The sequence below is a fragment of the Equus asinus genome, chromosome 2 (genome assembly GCF_041296235.1).
Source record: "Equus asinus isolate D_3611 breed Donkey chromosome 2, EquAss-T2T_v2, whole genome shotgun sequence".
In the NCBI taxonomy this organism is placed as follows: domain Eukaryota; kingdom Metazoa; phylum Chordata; class Mammalia; order Perissodactyla; family Equidae; genus Equus; species Equus asinus.
Genome location: NC_091791.1, coordinates 131,315,112 through 131,339,789, shown reverse-complemented (window position 1 = coordinate 131,339,789; position 24,678 = coordinate 131,315,112). Strand labels below are relative to the sequence as shown.

The 24,678-nt window shown below is 52.9% G+C and overlaps 1 protein-coding gene across 2 annotated transcripts in view; it reads left to right on the top strand.

Moving 5' to 3' along the window:
- The window catches only part of CORO2B (coronin 2B), a 139,754-nt gene that overhangs the window by 40,192 nt on the left and 74,884 nt on the right, over positions 1–24,678 (top strand). Inside the window, exon 1 of one of the 2 annotated variants that reach the window (XM_070499206.1) lies at positions 4,282–4,789. The exons of the other annotated variant lie outside the window; for it this stretch is intronic. The gene's annotated coding sequence lies outside the window, so the exon portion shown is untranslated. Of the gene's footprint in view, positions 1–4,281; positions 4,790–24,678 lie in introns of those variants that run through there. 2 annotated transcript variants of the gene reach the window in all.

Here is a 24,678-nt window from a genome sequence, read left to right as displayed (position 1 = left end):
CCTCCCCAGATTCTGATAGACGTTTGTCAGAGGGAGGAGGGTTAAGAATCTTGGGCAGGATGCATGTAGCTGGAAAAAGCTCTCTGGTTGTCCTAGTTCCTTCTCAGACAGGTATTTAGCCTTATTTTTGGTCTTATTTATAGATTTCAGAGTTTTACTGTGACTCCAATGGAAAGGCAAAGCTTTGCTCAAGGTCACCCAGCCTCCACCAGGGTCTCTGGCCGCCTGGCCTGCTGGCCTGTCTGGCATGCCACACTCCCTTAAAAGCGGGCGGCTGCCCTGGATCCAGGTTCACACCACCTGCTGGCTGGCGTGGGCAATTGTGCGAGTCTTCCAGGCCGTGCGAATGATTCTAACAGGCCACAAGTGAGGCCGTGTCAGCACGCGGGCTGCAACACGTGTGGGGAATCCCACGTTCCAGTCATCGGTGAGGTCACCATGGGCCAGGGGCTGGCCCTACCCGGGGGCCTGCGATCTATGTCTTGCCTCCTGGGCACTCGCGGTCTCCCGGGAAAGATAGGCAGGCGCACCAGGAGTGATTACGTAGTGTGCTGAAGTGCATTTGGTTCCAGAACCAAACTCATACAGGCTGACGAATTCCAACTGCATGGGCCTGACAAAGCTTTCGGAATCGGGATTTTTGAAAGGTGGATATGAGGAAGGCAAGTCTGAGAGGAGAGTGCCCTGTGTGTGTGTGTGTGTGTGCATGCGTGTATTTGTGTAGAAGCGTGTGCTTATGTGTGTGCATGCTCATTCTCAGCAAACTGTGATCCCAGGTGACAGGTGACTGGTCCATCCCATTGATGGACAAGAGGGCTAAAAGAGGTGAAGAAAAGGTCCCAGTCGTGAAGGATTTTGAGAGCTGGGCTGGGAGTTTGGACTTGTAGGGACATTGAAGGTGTTAGAGCAGAAGAGGATATGGTCAGAAGTGTTTTGTTTTCACTTGGAAGAAATCTCTGAGGATGAAATAAAGGGTTTCAAGGGAGAGAGAAGGGAGGGAACTAACGTTTGCACACACCTACCAGGTGCTTAACTGACCTGGTCTCGTTTAATCCTCCTGAGAACCTGAAGTAGAGAGCAGGAACGGTAGTTACCAAATGAGGAGCCAGGGCTCTGAGGGGTAGGAATAGGGCCCAGGGGTTGTTGGGACTGAGTTACAGCCGTCTGTCTGTCTCCAGGCCCGTGCTTTCCAATGACATCAGCTCCCTCGGTTCTACAAAGCAGGACAGGGTGCTATCCTGGCACAGGTGGCCCTGGGGGACTGGCAGCTGGGGATGGGCAGGAACCTAGAGGCAGCGCAGGAGGAGACAGGCATGTCGGCCACTGTGGCCTCTAGCTCTGCAGATCCTGGAGCTGGGCATGACATCACCTCTCACTCTGGGAAGGGACCTTCTGGGTTTTTCTAAGCATTTTCTGTTTAATGTATCATTTATTGTGTCTTCACTCTTGGTCTAGGAACCAAGAGACTTGGTTCTAGTCCCAGCTCTGCCACTAACCAGCTGTGTGACCTTGAGCAAGTCACTTGCCCTCACTGGGCCCCCACGTCCCCACCTATGAAATGAAGAGTAACATGTCTACATGTCTGTGAGTATATATGCGTGTATGTGTGTGAGTGTGCATGCATGTATGTGTGTGTAAGTGTGTGCTTGTGTCTGTTCCTTCTCAGCAAACTCTGGGCCTTTCTTCACCGTGGTCTCTTCCGTGGGGTGGGAGACGAAGGTAGAGTCTTGGGAATTGGGTAAGTGGGGACTAACCATATTGTTCTTTTCCACCCACACTCAACAACCTTGATTTTGGAATCCCCACTGGATGGCTGCCACCCTGCTGAGTGGGTCTTGTCATTGAGTGGGGTCCTCAGAAGTTGTGGCTGGACATGGGTGTTTGTACCTGAATCTCAGGCACCTGGAATGCCCTAGTAAACGCACTCTCTGGTCCTAGATTTTCAGTTCACTTCACTAAGTGTTTTTTGAGTGCCTACTATGTGCAAGGCTCTGTGCTAAGTGCTGGAGACACAGTGGCGGACCTGACTTGATCTGTGCCCTCCAGGAACCCACAGTTAATACTGTGGCTTTCAGACATATTTTGGCTGCAACTCCTAATAAGCAAATCATTTTATGTTGTGACCAAGCACATTCACAAATATATATTACGTATACAAAACCAAATCAAAAGTCATACCATGCACTGTGGTATTTTCTAGTCTTTTCTACTCTGTCTCTTTTTTTTAAGTGCTGGCAGCAGCCTACCACTTGGATTTCATCACCTCCTAGTAGGAGGTGACCCTCCAGGGTGAGAAACACCGGTTGAGTGTTGCATAGATTGCATAGATTGTATTGCACATAAATTATGTGCTGTGGGAAAAGAGAGCAAGGAATGGGTTCTTTTGATTGGGAGATCAGGGAAGGCCCCCAGTTCAAGTGGCACTTGAACTGGGTCTGGATGATCAGGATTTCAGTCAACAGAGAAAGGGAGGAGGAGCCAGTCTGAAGCATTGACACGAGCACAGGCCAGGAGAGATGAGAATGCGCTGCGGAAGAGCTCCCATTGATGCGCCTGGCAGGGGAGCAGCACTGCTCCTGGGTTGCCACATTCAGGTCTCATGATAATCCTAGGAGACAAGAACTTTTTATGTCTTCATGTTACAGATGAGCAAACTGAGACTCAGAGAAGTTTTGTAACTTGCCCAGGGTCACATGGCTACTACGTGGTAGAGCCAAGATTTGAACTCAGGCAGTTCCACTGAGATCTAAATATGAGGTACCAAGAGATGTGACCCTAAAGATATTTTGGGGCTAGTTCATAGAGATGCATGAATGCAAGCCTGAAATTTTTAATTTCATTTGGGAAGTAAAAGGAAAACATTATATATTTTTGTATATGATCAAAATTTTATTTTGGGGGAAGATCACGGTGGCATCAGCATAGGAGATGGGTTTTAGGAGAGGCAGGGACACCTGTCAGGAGACAAGAGCAGCATCTTTCTGCCCAGATCAGCAGCCCCAGAGACCCATTACGTTATATTTATCTTAGGGATGTAGTTGAGGACTTTGTTCATGTATCAAATGCTGATGAGAACGAATCATGTTTTCCCTTTTTACTTTGGCTGCTAGGGAGCTCAGAGCTCCAATCTGTGGTACTCTTCCAGGGAGCATTTGAGAGTTCCAGTAAGGCTTTTATGCCTCTTTTTGTCTTGCCTCATTTCTCCTACCCTCACTTTCCTTTAATCTGAATTTCATCACCCACTTAATTTTTCATCTTGCTGTGATATATACATTTTGGTACAATGCCTTAGAGCAAGTTTTAAATTAAATACAGGTAAAACACACTGAAGTAATTGGAGAGCATTTTTTCACAGACAAGATTGGAAGCTCCTGGAGAGTGAGGATTGTCTTACCATCTCCTGGGGCTCTGTCCCTGGGCTGGGTGCCAGATGAGTGCATCGTGTGAGTGTAAACCTTGGGCTGTTGGAGCTGGAAAGAGCCTGAAGGGTCTTCTCTCTTTCTCTCTGTTTCTCAAAGAATGGATGTGGATCAGCAGTGGCGCACAGAATGGTTTCAGGGGGCCTGGAGGATTACGGTTTGGTTTAATCATCACGTATTTATTTGATGTGTATTAGAAAAAAAATGTAGCTAACACATCAAACCAGTTGTGTCGTGGTTAAAATTGCTTAGAATGAGGCTCAAGCAGATATTTAAATTTTAAAAAGAGTCCATTTAAACAAAATTTTAAGATAAATGTGGTTCAGGTGATTTGTAGCGATGGCAGCGTATTGGCAGTGGTACACAGAGTATGGAGTTTGGAAAACACTGACCCGGTTCAACCCCTCAACTGTCAAATGACAAAACTGAGGCCCAGAAAGCACCTTGTCCGTGCAGCTCGGAGGTGATTTTAAGCCACAGGAATGAAGAGAGTCCTCGTCTTCCAACCTCATCTGGCCCCGCCTCTTGCTTTTGAATGATTTTTATATTTCCAAGGTGCCTTCTGCCTTTTACTCACCCGTTCCCTTTTACTCCAGCCCTATAAGGCAGGCAGAGCTGGGGTTGCTGTTTCTCCTGTCTTGTGGATGAACGAACTGAGGCCCAGAGTCGGATGGGCCTGCCATCACCCAGCCAGCGGTGGCAGGACCAGGGTTAGAGCATTTCCAGTCCTTCCCACTGTGTGTGTTGGGCAGGGCCGAGCAAGGAGCCGGTGTCTGTGATGAAATCAGAGAGAGTCTGCTGGCCGGGCTCCGCCTGGGAGCTGCGTGAACAATGCATCGCTGATTCCCCACCAGTCCACTTCCAGGAAGTTACTGCTTTCTGAAGGAGCTGCAGATGTTCTCCTCGCCGGCTTGCTAATGGGCTTGTCACTCGGCTCCGTGTGGACGGATGATGTCAGCGGTGAACGTTCCCAAGTATGTGACCCCCCACAAACTCTGCCAGCGCCGTGTGTGGGGACCTTCCTGGGCATCAGGAATGAAATCACAGCATTCGTCGGGCATCTTTGGGTGCCCGGCCCTGTGCTCACAGATGGACTCTCACATTGAGTCAGACACTGCCTTGGCCCCAAGGGACTCAGTCTGGCGAGGGAGGCAGACACATAAACAACTAGCCAGAGGACAACGCAGTAAATGCTGGAATGGAGGAATGGACCACATGTTATGGAGGGAGCACGAGTTCTCCCTTGCAAGGATCAGAGAGGCTTCATGGAGCAGGAGACATCTGAGCTGTACTTGTGCTGTTGAGTAGGATTTGCTGGGAGAAGAGGAGAGGCGTTCCTGACAAGGGACTGGCTGAGCAAAGGCCCAGAGGTAACCAGGAAGGGTCCACTTTGGCTGGGATGTAGGGTTTAGGCAGGAGGTAGGAGAAACGAGCTACAAAGGTGGGTTGGAACCACTTGCAAGCTGGGGTCCATGTGCTGCTCACGCCCAAGCAGGAGTCCACAGTTGGCTGGGGTTCCATCCTTGCATGAACCTGGAGACCAGCGCACATGCACCCAAGGGGAGATTGTGCCTTTTGCTTCACGACTCTGCCTTGCCCATGGAGCAGGTTGCCCAGGTGGCTCCACCATCCCTCAAGGTTGGGCTGATGGCTGGGCTGGATGCCGCCTTGTGAGACCCAGCTGGGCTCGCTTTGTCTGCTTGTCGGTTTGTGTTAGGGAGGCAGTGTGGCCCAAGAGGGCAGGCTCTAGAGTGAGACAGAGCTGGGTTCAAAGCCCAGCTCTGCTGCCACCAGCCATGTGACCTTGGGCAAGTCATTTCACCTTCTGACCTTGGTTTTCCACCTTTAAGATGTGGATAATGAGCCCCTCCTCTTAGGAGTGAGAATTAAATGAGATCAAGTTGGAGGAGGGGTTGGCCCAAAGCCTGTTTTGTAGCGAGTGCTCAGTGCATTAGCTGCCACTGTTGTTAGTGATGATGGTGGCAGCTGCTCGGTGAGTGGCTGTGTATGCAAAGTGGGGTAAGTGTGCCTGGCCATGAGCATGTTTTTGAGACCAGTGGTCTGGGTGGAGTATGTGCCCACAGTGTGAGGATGCGAGAGGGTTGGTTTTACATTCCCTTGAGCGTGAGTTGACCAGACTTGACTGAGGGCTGCTGGTGGCTGGAAGGAGTTGAGATGGGAGGGGTGAGCCTGTCATTCCCCCTGAGCTGGAAAGGACTCTGGAGGCATCGTCTAGTTCAGCCTGAGTGTGATGTGTAAGACCATCTCTGACGCCTGTGCCAAGTGACCTTCCAGTTTCTTTGATTGCCTCCAGTGATGGGGAACTTGCTATTTCCCAACACAATCCATTCTGTCGTTGGACATCACCGATTACTCATTGGAAACAAGAGCAGCTCACCTCAATGGAATATCTTCAGTCACAAGAACATCCCCACACTCCACTCATTCCTTTGTTCATTCATTCACTCATTCATTCATTCATAGACATTTGCTGAGCACCTACCATAGCCAGGAAGTATTCTAGATCCTGGAGATGCATTAGGGGACAAGGCAGACATAGACTCTGTCCTCGTGGAGTTTGCAGTTTTGTTTTCCTTATCTCACTACAGCCCGGTGAGGTTGGCGTGGCAGGGATTAGGATTATTCCCTTTTAACGGACTGGGAAACTGAGGATGGTGGTGGCAATGGCGATAGCTAAAATTTATAGAGGCCTTTATGTACTTTATGGAGTCTAATCTTCACATCAACCCTATGAAGCAAGCACTGTTAATATCATCCCCATTTTATGGGTGGGGAAGCAGGCTCAGAGAAGTCATGTTACTTGCTTGGGGTGACACAGCGAGGGAGTGGCCCAGCTCTTTTCACCTCCACCCTGTATTGCCTCTGAAATTGAGGCCCTGGGACTTGCCAGAGCGGTAGAGCTGGGGCCAGAGCTGAAGCAGCTGGAGCGAGACTCTGGGCCCTTTGCACCACCACTGGAATGTCCTGCGGGAACCCTGGCAGTATCCAACATGTGCAAGCTGACATGAGTGACCTCCAGCCCTCCCCACCCACAGCCATGTTTACCCCATCTCCTCAGCCCCACCCTATCCCATCCCAAAGGGACAGAGTGGGTGAGGCCAGCCTCTCCCAGTGGCAATGTCAACTGAGGCCATCCTGGGCAATGTCCAGGAGTCATCTCGGGCAGTGCGGGTTACTTGGTGGGAGAAGGCAAGGGCGGTCTTCAGCTTCCTTTGCTCTGGAAATCCTGCCGGGCTTCTCCATGCCAGCACCCAGGAGCCTGGTCCCCTGGGGAGCGGCAGAGGTGGGTGAGTGGGCTGGGTGCGATTCCTGCATGCTGGATCACAGCCCCCTGGTAAATCCAGTTTGTGCCACTTGCTAGGCAAGTGAGATTGGAGGTGGGTGCCTTGAGCAGCCCCCACTCCCCACTGCTGACATGGATTCCAGCAGCCACTTGGAGACTGGGCACAGGGAGCACAAACAGGTTTCTTGATGGCTGGGTTGAGGAAACCCTTTCTGATTCCTCCCTCTCCCCAGCCCTCCTCAGTTCAGCCTCTAGTGGGAAGGAGAATTTCGAGCCCCAGGGGCAGGATGATGGACTCAAAGGATGGGGGCCGTGGATCCTGGCCCCTGCCCCATCTTGGCAGGTGACCTGACCTCTCTCTCTGATTCTGTTTCCTCCTCCAACCAACAAGGGTAACAAAAGCCCCCAGCTGCCTGGCTTCCATGGGGTATTCATGGCAGGGGGCTTTGCAAGCCTGAAGCGCCCCACCAAGGTTAGATATTAGAATCAACAGTGAACGCAGTTACTGACGCAGATAACAATAGTGATGTGCACATCATCGGTCTTTGAAAGGTACCATTCAGTGTTTTCCCCAGTCTGGAATTCATGTTTTGAACCACTATCTTTGGGCCTAAAACCAAGAGATGATGTATCTCCAGTATTAATTGTGCATTGGAACCGCCTGAGGTGCTTTGCAAACATCACTCCGACAGGTTCCTGGGGTCCACCCCCAGAGATTCTGATTCCGTGGGTCGGAGATGGGGCCGGGGAAGGTCTCTGTTTTTAACTTCGATGCTGGTGACGGAAGGCCACACCTGCCCACAGTGGGGACCTTAGGGGATGAGCGGCAGCATTCCCACAGACCTTTCCTCTACGCCACACTAAGGTTCCTTGCAGTGGGTGCCCAGAGCATGCCAGCATGTGGGTGAAGGGACTCAGGTCTCCTCATCCATCAGACAAGGCCTAGAATCTCTGCTCTGGATGCTCACCACAGTTTCTGGCGTGCAGCTTTCTGTACCAAGGACCAGGGCGAAAATTCCTTGAGGTGATTTTTTTAAAAGTCATGTTTCTTGAGGTATAACTGACATGCAGTAATAGTCATCCTTTTTAGCGTACAGTTCTGTGTGTTTCAGGAAGTGCCTACAGTTGTGTAACCATCGTGACAATCACGATAGAGAACTTTTCCATCACTCCCCCACAGCAGTCCCTCCTGCCCCTTTGTAGTCGCCCCCTCCTCCCAGCACCAGGCCTGGCCACTGATCTGTTTCCTGCCTTTATAGTTTTTTCTTTTCCAGAATGTTGTATCAATGGAGTGATCCGTGCAGCCCTTCTGTCTGGCTCGCTTCACGCAGCATAATGTATCTGAGACTCGTACGTGGTGTCGGGGGTTTCGGTAGTTTATCCCTTTTTGTTGCTGAGTTGTGTTCCATCATATGGATGTGCCACAGTTGGTCTTCCTGGGGTAGTTTAATTGTCCCTAGCTTTCGTCCAGAAATGCTATCTAGCAAGAAGTGCAGTTTGTTTGACTCACATGTGGATCTTTCTGCACTGGCTGCTTCAAAAATTACCTACTGCGTGCCCCTCGCAGGGCACATAGTTCCAGTGTGTGCCAGACTCAGACAAGAGCCTCAATGAGGGAGGTGGCTGGGCCTTCCCTGGAGCAGCCCCTCCACTCTGGGGTGCAGCAGTGGGAACGTGGGCCCAGATCTTCTGATTTCCGGTTTTTCAAGAAAAGAAAGAATTCTGGATTTTTATGTGAAGTATCCTGATTTTTTTAATGTTGGCAACTAATGCAGAACAGTTTTAATCACTGTGCCAGCCCTCACATCTGCAGGCCAGATTGAATCTGTGGATCTCTGTCTCATGGCCTGCAGCTGAAACTGCTCTAAGTGCTGGGGATGCAAAGAGGAAGGATTCGTGCCCCTGAGTTGGTCATATTCTAGTGGGAGGAACCAGCCTTGTAGAACAGAAACTGCACACTGGGGTGAGGGCTCCCTGAGCCATGCAAAACGGTATTTTGAGAAGACAGTACTATACCTCGTACCTAGGACTATCAGGAAAGGCTCCCCAGATGAGGTGACCTTGAGGTGGGCCTTGACGCATGAGTAGGAGTTTGCCCATCAGGCGGGACATTGCCATTCGGAAGGATCAGCATGAGCAAGGGATATGGGCGTGGAGGAGGCTGGACCCGGTGGAGAATGACGGGTCAGCGGGTCTGGGCGGGCACTTTGGGCACAGTGGTTGATTCATTATCAATTCCTTTCACGGACTTGACCCTGAGATGCTCTAGTTTCAACTAGGAAGTCGGCACTGCCCCGGGATTGTTTTGTTCTCGTAATCTACTCTACCAAAGCCCTAACTCTCCCTCGTCCTAGGAGTCTTGCTACGCCCTTTGGGCGTCAAGTTGTGGCCCTGTCTCCAGCAGCTCACCTGTCCCTTGGGGGCCCAGGGCTCTGGGGCTCTCTGCCCTCACCATCAGATGTGCTTGGCGTACTGAATGTGCATAAGGGCCCTGCGAGTAAAATCATCAAAGCCGGCTCCCAAGAAGAATGGAAGACTGTTGCACAAACATATAAATAATGGAAAAACAGCACCCGTCACCAGGCAGTTGGGACTGTGTCATTAAGCCTTAAGGATGGAAATACTGAGAGGGGAACGTTCAGTGTCCTAGAGAAAGTGAAAGAAACTCTTGAGACTACTCCAGACCACATTCATACTCCCAGAGGCCCCCTCCGGCTGCATGTCGGTGGGTCGGGCCATGACTGGGTTGAGTTCTGCTCTTTTGGCCTGCCCTGTGCCCTCTGGGGAGGAGTGATGTGGACAGAAAGCAGAAGACAGCGGCCTGGATGACACCGCTGCAGAACTCCCAGCCTCTGAGTGAGGGGAGGAGGTAGCAAGTCAGAGCCAGGGAGCCCACGGGAATCACTGCCTTTAGAGCCACCATGGGGAGCTCTTCAAAATACAGATGCCCAGGCCTCGTCATCAATTCCGTCTCTTTGACCGAGGTGGCCCAGGTGTCAGTACTTATGAAAAAAGATCCCTCCCGATCAATTTAAGGTGCTGCAAGGGCTGAGAACGCGGCTTAAGAGAGTGGCTGGGAGATGTGGCCAGAGGCGGGGCCCAGCCGCGCCTCTCCAGCCCTGCCTCCCTGCCAGCCTCCCTGCACAGGGTGTGGATTTGGAGAGCAGGTAAGAGACCACGTACCACTGAGCCACTGAGCAATTACTGATGGGGGTGCAGTTCCCGGCTCTGAGTGCAGACTCCCGAGTTTAGCTGCCAGTCCCACCACTGTTAACTGCAGGACCTTAGCAGGATACTTGCGGTCTCTCTGCCTCCATTCTTGTATCTGCAAAATGGGCACGATAATGTCAGCCTCATAAGGATAATAAGGACTAAATTAGTTAGTTCATGTAAACTGCTTCTAATGGTGCCTGGCACACAGTAGGCACTAAGTGTTATTTGTTAAATTACTTAGTACTTATTACGTTTCATTTTTGCATGGTTGTTTGTTTTACTTTAATTGTGTATATTGATCATTTTCCCCAGGGTGGGTTTCGTAGGGGGAATTTGAAGATGACTGGGACATCATCCTAACCCACAGGGAATTCCTCCACGGGGAGGAAAGACCTGAATGTGGGAAAAGCAAGGCACCAGAGCAGGGCGACCACAGCCCTGTGAAGGGACCTTAAGTGTGTGCCGGCCCCAGGAGGAAGGAGCGTGTGGGTGGGGTTGCCTGGGAAGGTGTGTGTTGTGGGGAGGGCACTGGGGCTGTGCGGGAGAGACGGGTAGGATTCCAGGACCCTGAGAGGAGAGGGCAAGTGTCCCCTTGGACCATTTTGGAGTTGGGGGGGAGGTGAGCAGCGCCTGAAACAACGAGCTGAATCTGATTGCAGCACATGGAGTCAGTGAGAGAGGAGACCCAAGGTGATGATTGGCCGAGAAGCACTGTGACAAGTCTGGTCTTTGTCTGTGGGGCAGGGTAGGGTGACATGAGCAGGAGAGGCGCCTGGACAGACCTGGGCTGCGTTCCGGCCTGAGGGGATGACTGGGTGCTGGCCGAAGCCAGGGCCAGGGAAGGAACGGTGGCCTGGGGCGTGGTGCTACCCTCCTCCTGGTGAGGCAGAGCCCTCGTCCTCAGTGGGAAGGAGCCGCAGCCTCCCCCATGGTCTCTCCACATTCAGCTGAGCCCTCGTGGTGTTTACCTCCCAGGCCCACTCTGAGGTCTCACCAACCACATTGCAGCCCTGCAGTGATGAGGGCGCAGAAGAGAGAGGCCCGAAGTGGGCGGGAACTGTGCCTCATTCACTCACTATTCACTCAACAGGCATTCACTAAGCCTCCACTGTTTGAAAGGCCCTGTAGGGGAGATAGGTAATGCAGATCTGGTCCCTGCTCTCCCGGAGCCTGTAGTCAGAGTCATTTGGCCTCTTTGTGCTGTGTATCTAAAATAAAGTAGGTATAATATAGGCAGGGCAGGGCTAGAAAGATAAAGTGTTCTGGGAGCAGAGGGGAAGAAGGGTTGATGACTGGGAGATCTAGAAAGACTTCCTGGAGGAAGTGAGCCTCAGAGATGGTATTCGGTGGCTCAGTCATTTGCTGAGTTGAATCTTGCAGGACAGCCTGGTCTCTCTCCATCTGCTTCCTCACCCCGCAGACCCCAGGCTCATGGGGATGGCTTCCTTTCTGCCCCGGGCCCCAGTGCTTACCCTCATCTCCCAGCCTCTCCCGACTGTCGCCAGCATGATTTGCTGTGTGTCAGATGTACCCCCAGTCTGCGAGGCTCTGTGCTGAGGGAGTTGTCTGCCCTCTCCTTTGTACTGGAAATCTTCTCTCCCTGCCCACACACTGGGACCCAGCAGGAAGCCTTCTACACAGAGGGCCAAGGCTCCTGCCCACCACCACAACGCAGACCATCAGCGCGGGAGGGAGGGAGAAAGAGAAAGAGGGGCAGCTTGATTTCGGTGGGCACTCTGCATATATTAGTAATAACGATGATGAACGTTCAACAATAACCAGGCATTAACATAACGACCACGTGTGGAATGTCTTCGTGCCAAACACTTTGCCTGCATTATCTCATTTAACCCCCACAACAGCCATTGAGGAGCCCCAGAGGCTGCTTGTCAAGGACACACCCAGTGGAGCTGGAAACCCTGGCTTCAAATCCCTCCTCTGCCTCTTCCCTAGGTGACCTTAACCTCTGCACCTACCTCATTGGGTTGCTCTGAGGATCAAGTTAATATTTTCAAGAAGCTTAGAACGGTACCTGACACACAGCAGGTACAACTCTAAGCGTCAAATACATTGAAGTATGCAATATATTGCTTTATCCATGTTATAAACAAGGAAACAGGAGGAGTGCGGTCAAAGACTTGACAGTAGCTACTGTATTAAGCACACAGCGTGCCAGGTGATGTCATGAGCATTTTACATGCATTTTCTCATTTACTCCCCACATCAAATCCATGACGAAGCACCACTCTTAGCCCCATTGGACAGACACAGCCATGAGGAGTAAAGCACCTGTCCGAGACAGGAGCTGGTTAGTGGTAGAGAAAGGCCTCTAACCAGGGGATGAGAACATAGGAGGGAGGGCCCCCCTTGTCTCCGGGGACAGCTGTGTGATTCCCCTCCAGATGGGGCAGGGAGGAATGAATTGGAATTGGGTGGCAGAGGAGTTATGACTGTAACTAGGGTTAGCAGAGAAGAGCCCGGGAGATGAGACCTGCAAGGAGCTGCTGGGTGAGCCATGGGACTATGCTGAGGATGACAAAGTAGGTCTTGGGGTTTTATAAAGTTGTTGCCGCCTGAGCTGGGCTGCTTCACATTGGAAGTTCCGGAGCAGTCAATAACCGAGAGTAGCACTTAGGTCAGAGATACAGGAGAGTAATTGGAAAGGCTCCCTGCATGGCCGCCATGTACAGTTGTACGAGTTGTGCCCTGTACAAGGGCGCCTGGCAGAGGAGCAAGTAGGGGCTGAAATCCAGCCCATGTTCCACTCACCAAGCTGTGGGCTCCGATCTGGAGCTGCATCTGCCCGGAGGAAGGGGCACCTTTTTCTGTGTTTACAAAAGTGCCCTACAGACTGGGGTGGTCCTGACTCTATGGAGGGGTTGAACAGAGAGACTTTACCTGCAGAGGTAAGCCTGCAGAGGTGAGTCTGCAGAGGCCAGATGATGCCAATGGGTTGGCACTTAGGGAACTGCAGCTTTGACTTTCACAGTGACCAGGGGGGCCTGAAGCAAGACCACAGCCGGGACCAGGACCGGGATGCAATGATGTGTACGGAAAGGCTGAGCACTGAGCAACTTCAGGGGCTTCGCAATGCGCTTGTGAAATAGACAGGGGACCAGCAGAAGGGTGAGTGACAGGAGCAGCCTCTGTGGGGACCAGACCAGCAAGATGTGGATGGGCCTGAAGAAGATGCTAATTGAGAACCCTGCCCCCATGACCATGACCCCAGCTCACTAGAGTCGGGGGGGTGGGCTCTTGAGTCAGCTGTGTGTGTGTGTGCGTGTGTGTGCGTGTGTGTGTGTGTGAATACCATGAGGGAAGGGAGAAAGAGTACTCCAAAAAGCAAGAATCCCGGAAGGACCGTGGGAGGGTACCTGTAGAGGCACTGCCACCCTCCAGGAGCTGCCCAGCGGCCATGTTTTGTCACCTGCATTGCTGTTACATTGGAAGGGAAGAGGGAGGGTGTCTCTTTGCTCAGTGCCCACTAGGCACTGGGCCAGACATTTTACACGCATTACCTCGTTTCCATCTCCACCCCTCCTCCACGGTTTCTGTAGTAGTGACAGCATTCAGGGGAATCAATAAAGAGAGGGGGGATCTCCTTCCAAGTCTTGACGGTGTTGCTGGACCCGAGAGGGGCCATGTGGGTGGCTGTGTAGCAGCAGGCAGTATGAATCTCATTATTGCTTTTTCCCCCAATGGTCATCATTATTACCCCCCGAGCTGTGCAACTTTTCCAGCAACCGCACAGGAGGCAGAGGCGGCCGTGTCAGCCCACCCTGAGGGACTCTGCTGAGAGACGCGAGGAAAGCTGGGAAGGGAATGGAGGGGCCCTTGGTTTTCTTGGCCTTCTGGCGGGGTCAGGCTTGCTGGGCATGGGCAGGCCTGTGTGGGCTCTAGGCCTCCTCATGATCGCTGGGGTTTTGGCTGTGGGGGCAGGGCCTCTGAGACACAGAGACCTCGTGGACACAGGTCATGGGCAGCGTCCAAAGATTCAGACGTTCGCCACCTCCTGCCCTCTCTTCTTCATCTCTCGTCAGTTGGGATGATTTTGGCTGCAAGTAACAAAAAATGTCAACCAAGAATGACTCAAGCTGTGAGCATGTTTATGGCTTATTGGACAAGAGGCCCAAGGAGGAGCTCCTGGCGTTGGTTTTGTGGCTCAACAGTGTCATTAACCATGTAGGCTTTTTCTGTCCTTCTATTTGCCTCTTCCTCATTTTGGCTTTTGATCATGGACTTATCACCTCATGGGCCCAAGATGCCACAGTTCCAGGCCTTACATTCTCAAACACAAACAAAGGCAGGAAGCAGTGCATCCACCGGTATATCAAGAAAGAGCTTTTTTTTTTTTTATGATTCTCTCTTCTTTTATTAATAAGAAAAAAGCTTTCTCAGAAGTCCCCCAGCACAAAACTGGGTCATAGGGCCTCTCCTAAGTGTGAGGGATGCTGGGAGAGTAAGCCTCCTTCCTGCGGTGGGTGGAAGGGGGTGGGAAGGGCTGGCATGTAGCCAGTCAGCAGCATCTGCCACACCTCCCGTTTCCAGGCACTTGTCCCACTGCTCCCAGGGAACATCCAGATGGCAGAATCATGGAACAGTCCTGAAGCTGTGCTTGACTCCCTCCCCCACATCCCAAAAAAGCCAGTCGCTTACCCAACGATTGGCTGCTGAGTGTGTGTGCAGGGCACCCTGAGGGAGACCAAAAGGATGGGAACTGCCCTGAGAAGTAGGCACTGTTATCCTCCCTTTTTAAGATGAGAATCCAAGTTCCAAAAACCTGCTGAACTTGTCCAAAGTCTGGGTGGGACCTACCTAGTAAGTGGCGCCACTAGAATTTAAAGCTAGGTCTATCTAATTTCTTAGTTCCTGCTCTTTCCAACCTTCAGAACTTGCATGTGGGCCAGCTTAGAGCCTTCTAAAGCCTTCTCTGTACATGTGAACAGAGCCAGTCAAACCGTGAAGTGCACACCAGGTGCCCCCTGGAGCTGCAGCCAGGAAGCGCTGCAGGTGCTCAGGAAAGGCAAGTCCCCAGGGATAGGGTGGTCAGAGACCCATGGGGTCAGTGCATTAGCCTCTTGACACAAGCAACCACACGGAAGAAAGTCCTGACACACCTGCACGAGGAGAGCCCCTTCTCTTGAGCTGCCAGGGATCAGATGCTTCCACTTGCCAGTATAGACACTTGGCAGTGTAGACTGGCTGCTGGAATGGCTCAGGACTGCTGCCCAGGGAAGGCCACATGTTGTCCCTCCTCATCATTCAAGTGGGCTCTGTGTTGGTTGCTAGAAACAGACTCCGTCTGTCTACTGTTAGTAATGGGAGGCAGGAGAGTGTCCAGCGGGCAGGCCTCACGGGCTCCCGGGGGTAGCCACACGACCAGACATAAGAAGCCTACAGTGACGTTTCAGAGCTCCCAGGGCTCGGGATCCCCCGGTTATCTTGTTGTCTGCTCAAGACGCTGCGATGGTAATGAGAGCTCTCTTACTCCACTCTTGCTTCTGCAGCCACTTCTTCCTTGTGATAGGATTTGCAGAGCCCATGCACACAGCCATCACGGCCTTACCTGGAGGCCCTGACAACTTAGATGTGCAAAGAAGATGCAGATTCTTTATTTTCCCCTGAAGCTGGTGTGAGCTCATTAGGGAGCCCCACCTCGCAGGGTCACTGTGATACAACACGTGTGGCCCGCCCAGTGGCGTCAGTCTGATTTGCTAATTTCAACAGTCTTGTGATGTAAAGGTCAGCCTCTTTGGGATAATTTGCCTTCAGCTTGAATGACTGCAAGGGCTCATCTTTCAGAGCTCCTTGTCTGGCTTTTTTTCAAAATGGCATCTGGGGATATAGACAGCTGGGGCCTATGTGACCTCAGGTGTCCGTGGAAGGGAGACCTCTGGCTCTGAGCTGGTCCTTAGACATTCCTGGCTTACCTCCACTGATGTGTGGCTAGTCTCTTCCATCCCAGGGCATTCTTTGGACATCTGCCACTGCAGTCTGCAGCTGACAAACTCATGGTCCATTTCTTCTTGGCCCCGATGGCGGGGTCCATCCCCAGCTGGGTCTTTGTCTCACTATCCATCTTGCCCCAGGCCTGGACTGTCTCCTCACAGCCTCTGATGCAGTTGGCTTGTCCTCACCATGGCAACCTCTTGGTGTCCTGTGGCTCTTGGGTTTTCCATGTCCTCCCTCGGGGCTGCGGGGACTGCCTGCTGGGTTCTCTCCACCAGTCTCAAGCGGGGGGAGGCTCAAGAGTGCCCGCCTGGCCCTCTGTCTGGCTGTCCTGTTGGCCATCTTCATTCTGTGAGGCCACATATTGTTTGGCCCAGGGCCATCCTGAATAGTGGTCTCTCTCCTTCCAGAATCCTAACCAAGTAGTTGGAGAGAAACCCCTCTACCCTCTGCCCTCGGCGCCACCCTCACCCTACCGAGCACATTTCCTGAGATTTTGGCCCGGAGTCTGGAAAGTCAGGACACACTTGTGAACATGCCCTTCCCTCCCTGCGCCTCCTCCTTCTCAGCCTTCCCGTCTGCATGGGTGGCGTTCCCTTCCCCTGCTGTCTGCCCAGGACCTCTCTGGGGTCCAGTCAGCCAGGCGGGACTCCTCGTCTGCTAACAGGGGGAGATGGGAGGCCAGAAAAGCTTCGCAAGGCTGGCTCTTAAGACTGTTGCTTAGCTGCACAATCCTATTTTGGACGGCAGAGCCTGGATTTTTTGGATTCCTGCTTTCACAGTCCAAACTCTCGCCGGGTGAGTAGATGCGATGAAGAAGAAGAGAGGGAGGGTCGCAGTCAGGCAGCACAAAGGAGTAAGCACACCAACACACCTCAGAAGTGACCACGACCCTCTTCACACTTCCCTCTGTTCTCCTCTCCGTGCCTCCTCTCAGTGCAGGGCCGCTGCCTGTGCGGCCAGCACTGCCTGCACCTGGCTCACATTTAAACCTCCCGAAGGAGGGGGTCACCCCTACTGGTAGAGCTCCGGAGCGGAGCGGGATGTCACGTGGGACACAGCAGGGCCATCTAGATGAGGCTGCGTCCCTTGTGAGTTTAAGGAGCCGAGGCTGCCCTAGGGGAATTGTTGGCCAAAGATCCAGGAAGACCCTCCTTTCCTTGCTGGTCCTAAATTACCTGTAGACTCGTTTTATAGGCAGTGAGTGAAAGGTAGAGCACGTCAGAAGACAGCCACCAGCCAGGAGGCTTTTTAAACAAAGCCGTTGTATTTTCTCAGTAACATTAAGTTGAATCAAAAAGTTCCTGTCTAGTTTCTAGATCCTCAGCTGGTGAGGCCCCTTGAATTGTTTCCAAAGTCCAGGAGGAAATGGTGATTCCTATGCACGCGTGCACACACACACACACACACACACACACACCCCACAGAGACACAGGCACCACACATAGACACACACGCACACATGCACACACCACACAGACACATGCACACACCCCACACACACACACAGGCACCACACATGCACACACACCACACAGACACATGCACACACCCCACACACACACACAGGCACCACACATGCACACACACACACACTCCACATAGACACATGCACACACCCCACACACACACACAGGCACCACACAGACACATGCACACACACACCACACAGACACATGCACACACCCCACACACACACACAGGCACCACACAAACACACACACACCACATAGACACATGCACACACCCCACACACACACACAGGCACCACACAAACACACACACACCACACAGACACATGCACACACACACACATCTCTTGGGGGCAGTGGAGGGTAAGCAATGCAAGGAGTTTATTTCTGTGGGCAGGTCGATGACCGCACTCTCTTATACCCCAGATGATCACGGTAATGTAAGGATTTTCCTCCTTCCCTTTCTCAGCCGGGGCTCTGAGGGATGGGCCGGCTTCCTCTGGTCTCTGACAGAGACACTACACCAGCGCACAGGCCATGCTTCTCCTCCCTGCCGTCCCTGGTGGCCGTTTAGAGAAATTGTCTCTTGGGAAGAGGAAGGCCCGAGCCGCTTACCACGTTCCCCCAGGGACAGCTTATCAGCCCATCTTTTCCTGCAGTGCCAGGTGACAGGGAGCCAAGCTCTTGATCTGTAAGGCAGGTGGTCTGAGGGTTCCCTGGCTACCGGAACCAACGTGTAGGGTCCCTCTGCAGGGCTGGGGGGAAGCCCATGGGACTCCACCCCACGGGCAGCTGTGTTCCCTCGTGCCCAGCAGGCATACGCAACACGTTGTTTTAGGAGCGTTAGTAGACGGGGAGCAGCGTCAGCCCGAGCTTGATCTGACTATAAACATGTGAACCCCAAACAGCCCTGGCTTGGGGATGCCTGCACAGTAAGGCAGAGCTGGAGGACCCCTGCATCGAGGGCACGCCTGCCGTGTGCCGGGGCCTGGGCCGGGCGCTCTGAAGACGGGGTGCCCAGTCATCCCCGGAGTCAGGCGGGTATTTCACAGCTGAGGGGCCCTGGGGGTGCCCGGCATCTGCCAGCTCAGCCTTAGCCTTGGCTATCAAACAATCTTTTTTTAAAAAAGTTGCTTGGCCTGTCCTACCAAGAGGCCGGGGGGCCACAAAGGAGAGTGTGAGGAGTAGAGGCCGCAGTGGAAAGAGAATGGAGCTGAGATGAGAAATCCCGGGTTGCATTCCCGCAGCCCTTGTGGAGCACTTGCCGCACAGCCGGTCTTGTGCTCGGCAGTCCAGGAATGCAGAAGGCCCTTGAGGAACGCATGAGGCCTGGCTCTTTGACTGACCTCACTGTACAGCAGGGTGGCTGTGACAGGCAAATGAGAGCACCTCAAAGACTTGTTAAGGTACAACTTGATTTTCATAATAGTGTCTTATAGCAGTCCACAAAGCACTTTCACACCCTTTATTTCATTGGAGCCTCACAGCTGTCCTAGGAAAAAGCTGTGAATTATATCCATTGTACAGATGGAGAAACAAATTCAGAGAGGCCAGCGACTTATGAAAGGTCATGAGCTAGGGCTTCAGAGGACACAATGCTGCTTGCATTACAGCTCAGGGACTTAAGTAGCTTCAGCATCACCTGGCAACTCGTTAGAAATGCTCATTTTTGGGCCCTGCCCCAGACTTCCTGAGTCAGAAACCCAGGGTGTGGGCAGCCATCTGGGTTTTCACAAGCCCCCAGGTGGTTCGGATGCAAGCTCAAGTTTGAGAAGTGCTGAAGACTGGCCGTGCTCCCCAGCTTTAACACTCCTGCGAATCACCTGGGATCTTCTTCAATGGTAGATTCTGCTTCAGTCCCTGGTGGGCCTGCGATTCTGCATTTCTAACCAGTGTTCTTGGTTATCACCTGGGAGCTTGGTTCAAATGCAGATTCCCCAGCCCGCTCCCAGAGGGTGCGATCCTGCTGGCAGAGGTGGGGCCCAGGAACCTGAATTTCCACAAATCCTCCAGGTTGCCGGGGCCTCACACTCTGAGGATCTCTTCTCTAGAGTTCAGGCTTGCAGATACCCACCCTAGCCTCATTTTCAAAGGTTTTCCTCCTCCACACCCCATCTCCACTGGCCTTGAACCACCCATCTGATTTCCTGCCAAACTGTGGGTTAAGGGGTACGAGTGGGAGGCCATCCCTGAGCCAGTGGGGCCCTCAGTTCCTCAAAATAGGTCAGGAGTCTGGCACAGACCAGGCTCGGTGGCTGCAAATAGAAACCATCTGTTGGGCCTGTGCTTTGAGTTCCACCGCCCCTGCTGCACTGTGCAGAGAAACACAGAACTCAGAACCCCCGTGGGGGGTGGGTGCTTCCCAGGATGGGGCCTCCCTGCCTCAGACACTCCACTCTGGGTTGGCCTCAGGGAAGAGGCGGCAGCACCATGTCCCACCACCTCCCGGAAAGGAGGCTTGCAATGGGGACTGGTCATCAGGTGACCTTGCTGTGTGACCTTGGACAAGTCACTTCCCCTCTCTGGCCCTCAGTCTGTGAAATGAGAGGCTGGATTTTAGTGGACCCAAGGGTCCTTTTCAGATCCGGCAGGGTATGGTTCTGTGAAAGCCTTTTTGTTTCAAGACTACATGTAGGAAAAGTCAGGCCCATAGGGAGGCAGACATTTCCTTCTCCCGGCTTTCTGCCCAGGCCGCATCTTACAAGTTGGGATCTGGTCCTGCAGATAAGCAGATGGATGAGGTTTATATCTGGGAGTACCACAGGGGCTTTTAGAGGCTTTGAGAGGAAGAGTCAGGGTCACGCTTCCTTATCCCTGTCCTGTTCCTTCACTCATTCGTGTATTCAGTAAACATTTACTCAGCCCAGTGGTAAGTCCTGGAAAAATAAGTCAGAGTGAGACTCAGTCCCTGCCCTCATAACATCCAGCGTGGCTGAGGACCTGGTGTCAGGTCTGAGCTCAGATCCCAGCTCGCCCACTTAAGAGATGTTGGGCAAGCCCATTTGCATCTGTAAATGGGAATAATGGTGGTCCTTGGGGTTGTCATAAGGATTACAGGATATAATGAAAGTAAAATTCTTGGCTCACAGTGAGCACTCGATAAATGTTGGCTGTTGTTATTAGTGTGATGAGCCAGGAAAAGGGGATCACAGGACAGAATCTGGGGGCTTCAGGAAACACTTCCCAGCTCAGGGGCCATCTCAGGGGGAGGTGGCAAGCTCTCCGGAAGAGCGTGGAGCAGAGGAGGCCGGCAGTCTTCTCTTCACATGTCCGGTGCTCTCAGCAGAGCGGGAAAGGCAGCGGGGATTCAGGGCAGAGGCTGCTCCAGGAACAGACTCCGTGTCTGGCTGGACTTGTGTTGGGGGATGGGCAGAGTGCAGCATCCACACAGGCTGGATCTTACCCTCCCTTCAGCAGACTGTTGAGAAGGCGCCATCCCAGCCTTGTTCATTCCCACTTGACTTTGATCTGCTGCTTGATAGTGTAAGGGAGGCCGAACAGAGCTCGGTGGAGGGGAGGAATCTTCATTTCGTGGTTGAGAAGACTGAGGGCCCGCCCGAGAGGCTCTGAGGGTTCTTAGGAGAGCTGCCCTGGAACCCGGGCAGTCCACATTTGCGGGGGATGGAGAGAAAGTCATTGGGGTGACTCCAGGTCATGGCTTTCCTTGGTCCCTGTGCATCCCAGCCAGGAACTCCCAGGTGTGGAGGTTCAGTTTGGTTCTTTCTTCTAGGATGTGACCTTTGGGGGGCTAATTAATATTCTACCAGTGCTGTCCAATAGAATTGTTTGCAGTGATGGAAATGCTCTGTAATCTGTGCTGTTCAATATGGTAGCCACTAGTCACATGTGGCTAGTGAGCCCTCAAAATGTAACGCTTAGTCTGAGGAGCCGAATTTTTAATCTGGTTTAACTTCAGTGACTCTGAATGTAAACACTGGCATGTGGCTGGTAGCTGCCGTGTGGGACGGTCCAGCTTTGGCCTGTTCTTAGGTGGATTGGCTAGAGCAGATATTCTCTGACACTAGTGTCTACAGATAGTGCCTTCCTAACATGCTCCTCAGTCGACTCCGATGCATAGCCAGGTTAGGGGATCACCAGACCAGGGGTCTGAGAGATGCTGTCCTGGGGGAAGTCGTAAAAACCATACAGTTCATGTGATCTTCCATTCGCTGTCTATCTCAGTGGCACCTACCTCTTTTCCTGTCATCTTATTTCCATTGCAGTTTAACTCTAGCCCAACGACACATGCAGTGATGCCACATGGGGACCTTGAAATAGCCGTGGTGAGAGTACTTACACCATGGAAATTGGCCAACACTGTATCAGGTCTCCCGTCTGCCTCAGAGAGCTGGTTGTTAACCACTCACCAGCACACCACTGCCCTAGACCCATGGCAGGTACGTTCTTCTAGCATTTACCACGCACCAAATACTGTTGGTAGGCCTTGCTGATACAGCAGGAAGCAGAAGAGACAGGAAGCCCTGCCCTCCTGGAGCTGACGTTCTGGGGGAGGAGGGCATGACCAGAGTAGTGAAATATGTCGCGTGTTGATAATGACATGCTCAGGGAAGGTCTCACTGAGAGGTCGCTTTTGAGCAAAGACCTGCAGGAAGTGAGAAAAGAAGCATTCCAAGAAGGGGGATGGCACCCTCGCGAGGAGGTCATGCTATGGATACAGCGAACTGAGTCTCAGGGAGGTCGGCCTGGGGGAGGTGGAGCAGGACTGGCACACGGGTCACTGGCCACAGAGTCCGCTCTCCTGACCCTGCGAGCTCTTGGCCTGAAAGTGGGACGGGGTCAGTGAGGCAGCCTCCTCCGCCCTGCGCCCCTGCGAAAACTGGCCGTGGCGTAGGGTGCGGAGAACTCAGACAGAAGGTATGTGGCTTCTTCATGCTGGGGTTCTCCTCAGAGTTCTGGAAGCCAGTGAGAACCAGGAAGACCATGCAATGGCAGAGCTGGAGGGTAGGGTGATGGCCCAAACGCCTGTGGGGGAAGAGCCAGGATCTGCCTGAGGGTCCCCAGCGAGTTAGTGGCTGAGCCAGCTGGAAGGCAGGTTTCTGGCATCTTTCCTCACACCAGAGGTTCTCAAATTGGGTTCCGTGTGGGCCCCGGGTTCCACAGGGCAGTCCCAGGACCATGGCTTGAAGGTGCTGCCAGCTTCCTGCTAGACTTGAACGCAAATAGCTCTGACTTTGCTCATTTTACCTTTGGAGTTCTGAGTAATATTTATTACTAAAAAGGTAAGATCATAGCCTTTCATTTTACAGAGGAGGAAACTGAAGATTAGCGTCCATCTCCGTAGTTACCGCCTGGCCCTGGAGCTTCTCGGGCTGCGGCAGATTCACTGCTGCTCCCTCCAGTTTGGGATCATGCACTGTTCCTCCTGTGTGCCCAGCCCTGGGCTCGGGAAAGCAGAACTGGCTCAGAGATGCGGGAGGAACAAGTGACCGGCTGTCGCTCAGGGACCCAGAATGTCGGAGGCGAATGCGACGGAGATGTCGAGAGTATATCTGCCGTCCTGAGAGCCGCACACCATTTGCAAAGCCCCTCCCCCGGGTTCTCCTCTCCCATCTTCAGAGGGATTCCAGGATGCAGGTGCGGTTGATACCCACATTTCACCCAAGAGGACACTGAGCCTGGAGAGGGAAGGTGGCTTGTCCCGGGTCACACAGCTAGTGACCCAAACCAGAGTGAAAACGCCAGCCCTTCTCCGACAGCAGTGGGACAAAGAGAGGTTCTGCCACAGATCCGGATGGGCAGCCGCCTGGGAACGAGTGCCCAGCAGTCGCCAGGGCAGATCCCGGGGGCTCCTGGGCTCCCTCAGCTGACAGCTCTCCCCCAAGTATATTGCCCTGAGCTGCCCCCTCACCTGAGCTGGAGACAAGAGAAAAACTGCCCTGGTACGTTTTTCCATTCCAGTTAAAGGACTGAATTTTAGCCATCATCGTCTAGAAACTGCGCCTGCTGGCCGCAATAAATCATTCTCGGGACCCGAGGACAGGATACAATTTGCTTCCATGTGGAGTGTACGTAGTGATTATCTCAGAGGAGCAAAAAGCCAGCCTCCATTTCTTAAGAGTCTATAAGGGCCATTCAGCTGTGAAATGAATACTCTTCATTCCGGACCCTCCCATCTCGAGGGAAACCAGGTTGGCCCTGGGCCTGGGGAGACGCCGCCAGGGAGCGGGCCAGCAGCTGGGCACATCTGGAGGCCAGAGCCTGCCCTCCCTCCTCCTGACCCTTGGCCCAGCCCAGCCGGCCCCCTCCTCCTCCTGGCAGAGCCTGGCCTCCCCAAGTAAATACTTAATTCAGGTCAGAGCCTCTCCCTTGCAGGAGAAGGGGAGAGGGTGGAGCTAGTGGGTGGTACCCACCCTGGGCCAGACACCTTGCCAGGCACTTTGCATTTGGTCACTTCATTGCATCCAGTGAGCTGGGCAACGGACACTGTTCCCATTTTACAAGTAAAGAAACTGATGCTCAGAAAGGTTGAGTAACTAGTCTAAAGTCACACAGCTAACAAATGGCAGAGGCAAGATAGAAACCTTTGGATTCTTTCTGACTCTAAAAACCCTGACTACTATAGAGTTTCTTTACACTTCTGTGTAGTGCCCTTCAGTATATGGAGCAAGGGTGGAGGGTAAGAGTTTGAGTAGAGAGCCCAGAGGAGGAGAAGATGTGTGTTAGATTGGAATAAACAGTAGATCAGGAGTCAGAAGTTCTTGGCTGAAGTCTTGCTCTGCCGCTTTTACAGCTTGTGACTTTGGGCTAGTTTCTTAACCCCTCTGAGCCTCAACTTAGTCGTATATATAGGCTATATTTTCAATGGGATTATAGTGTCTGCCCAGCTCCGCCCACTGGTCAGCTGGGGGGTTGGTGAATGAGGTGGTGTCTGCAGAGGGTCACAGCTGTGGCTGTGGGTGGGCTTTTAGGGACAGTTCCACAGCCACTGGTCCCCTTACCGATTCTGTGCTGTCGGCCACAGAGACTCTCTCAGCCCCAGCCTGAGAGCTGTGCTGAATTCAGAGGCCTTGTGTCCTGGTGACAAGGAGCCCAAGGAGATGGGGCTGCATGATGAGAAGAACACACAATGGAGAGGAAGAGCTTTGACCCAGAAGCACTAATGGGGGGAGGCAGGGGACAGACCGCATCCTTTGGGCAGGGCTGGAGCATCCCCCTGAAAATGGACCTCAGCATCTCAGCAGGCTGAGTCACAGCCCTGGGCGAGCTCTGAGGGAGACCAGCCTGGCGTCCAGGGAAGCAGGCATGAACCTGACCTTGGCTCTTGCCCTCCTGCCGACCTGAAAGAGTACTCAGGCAGAGC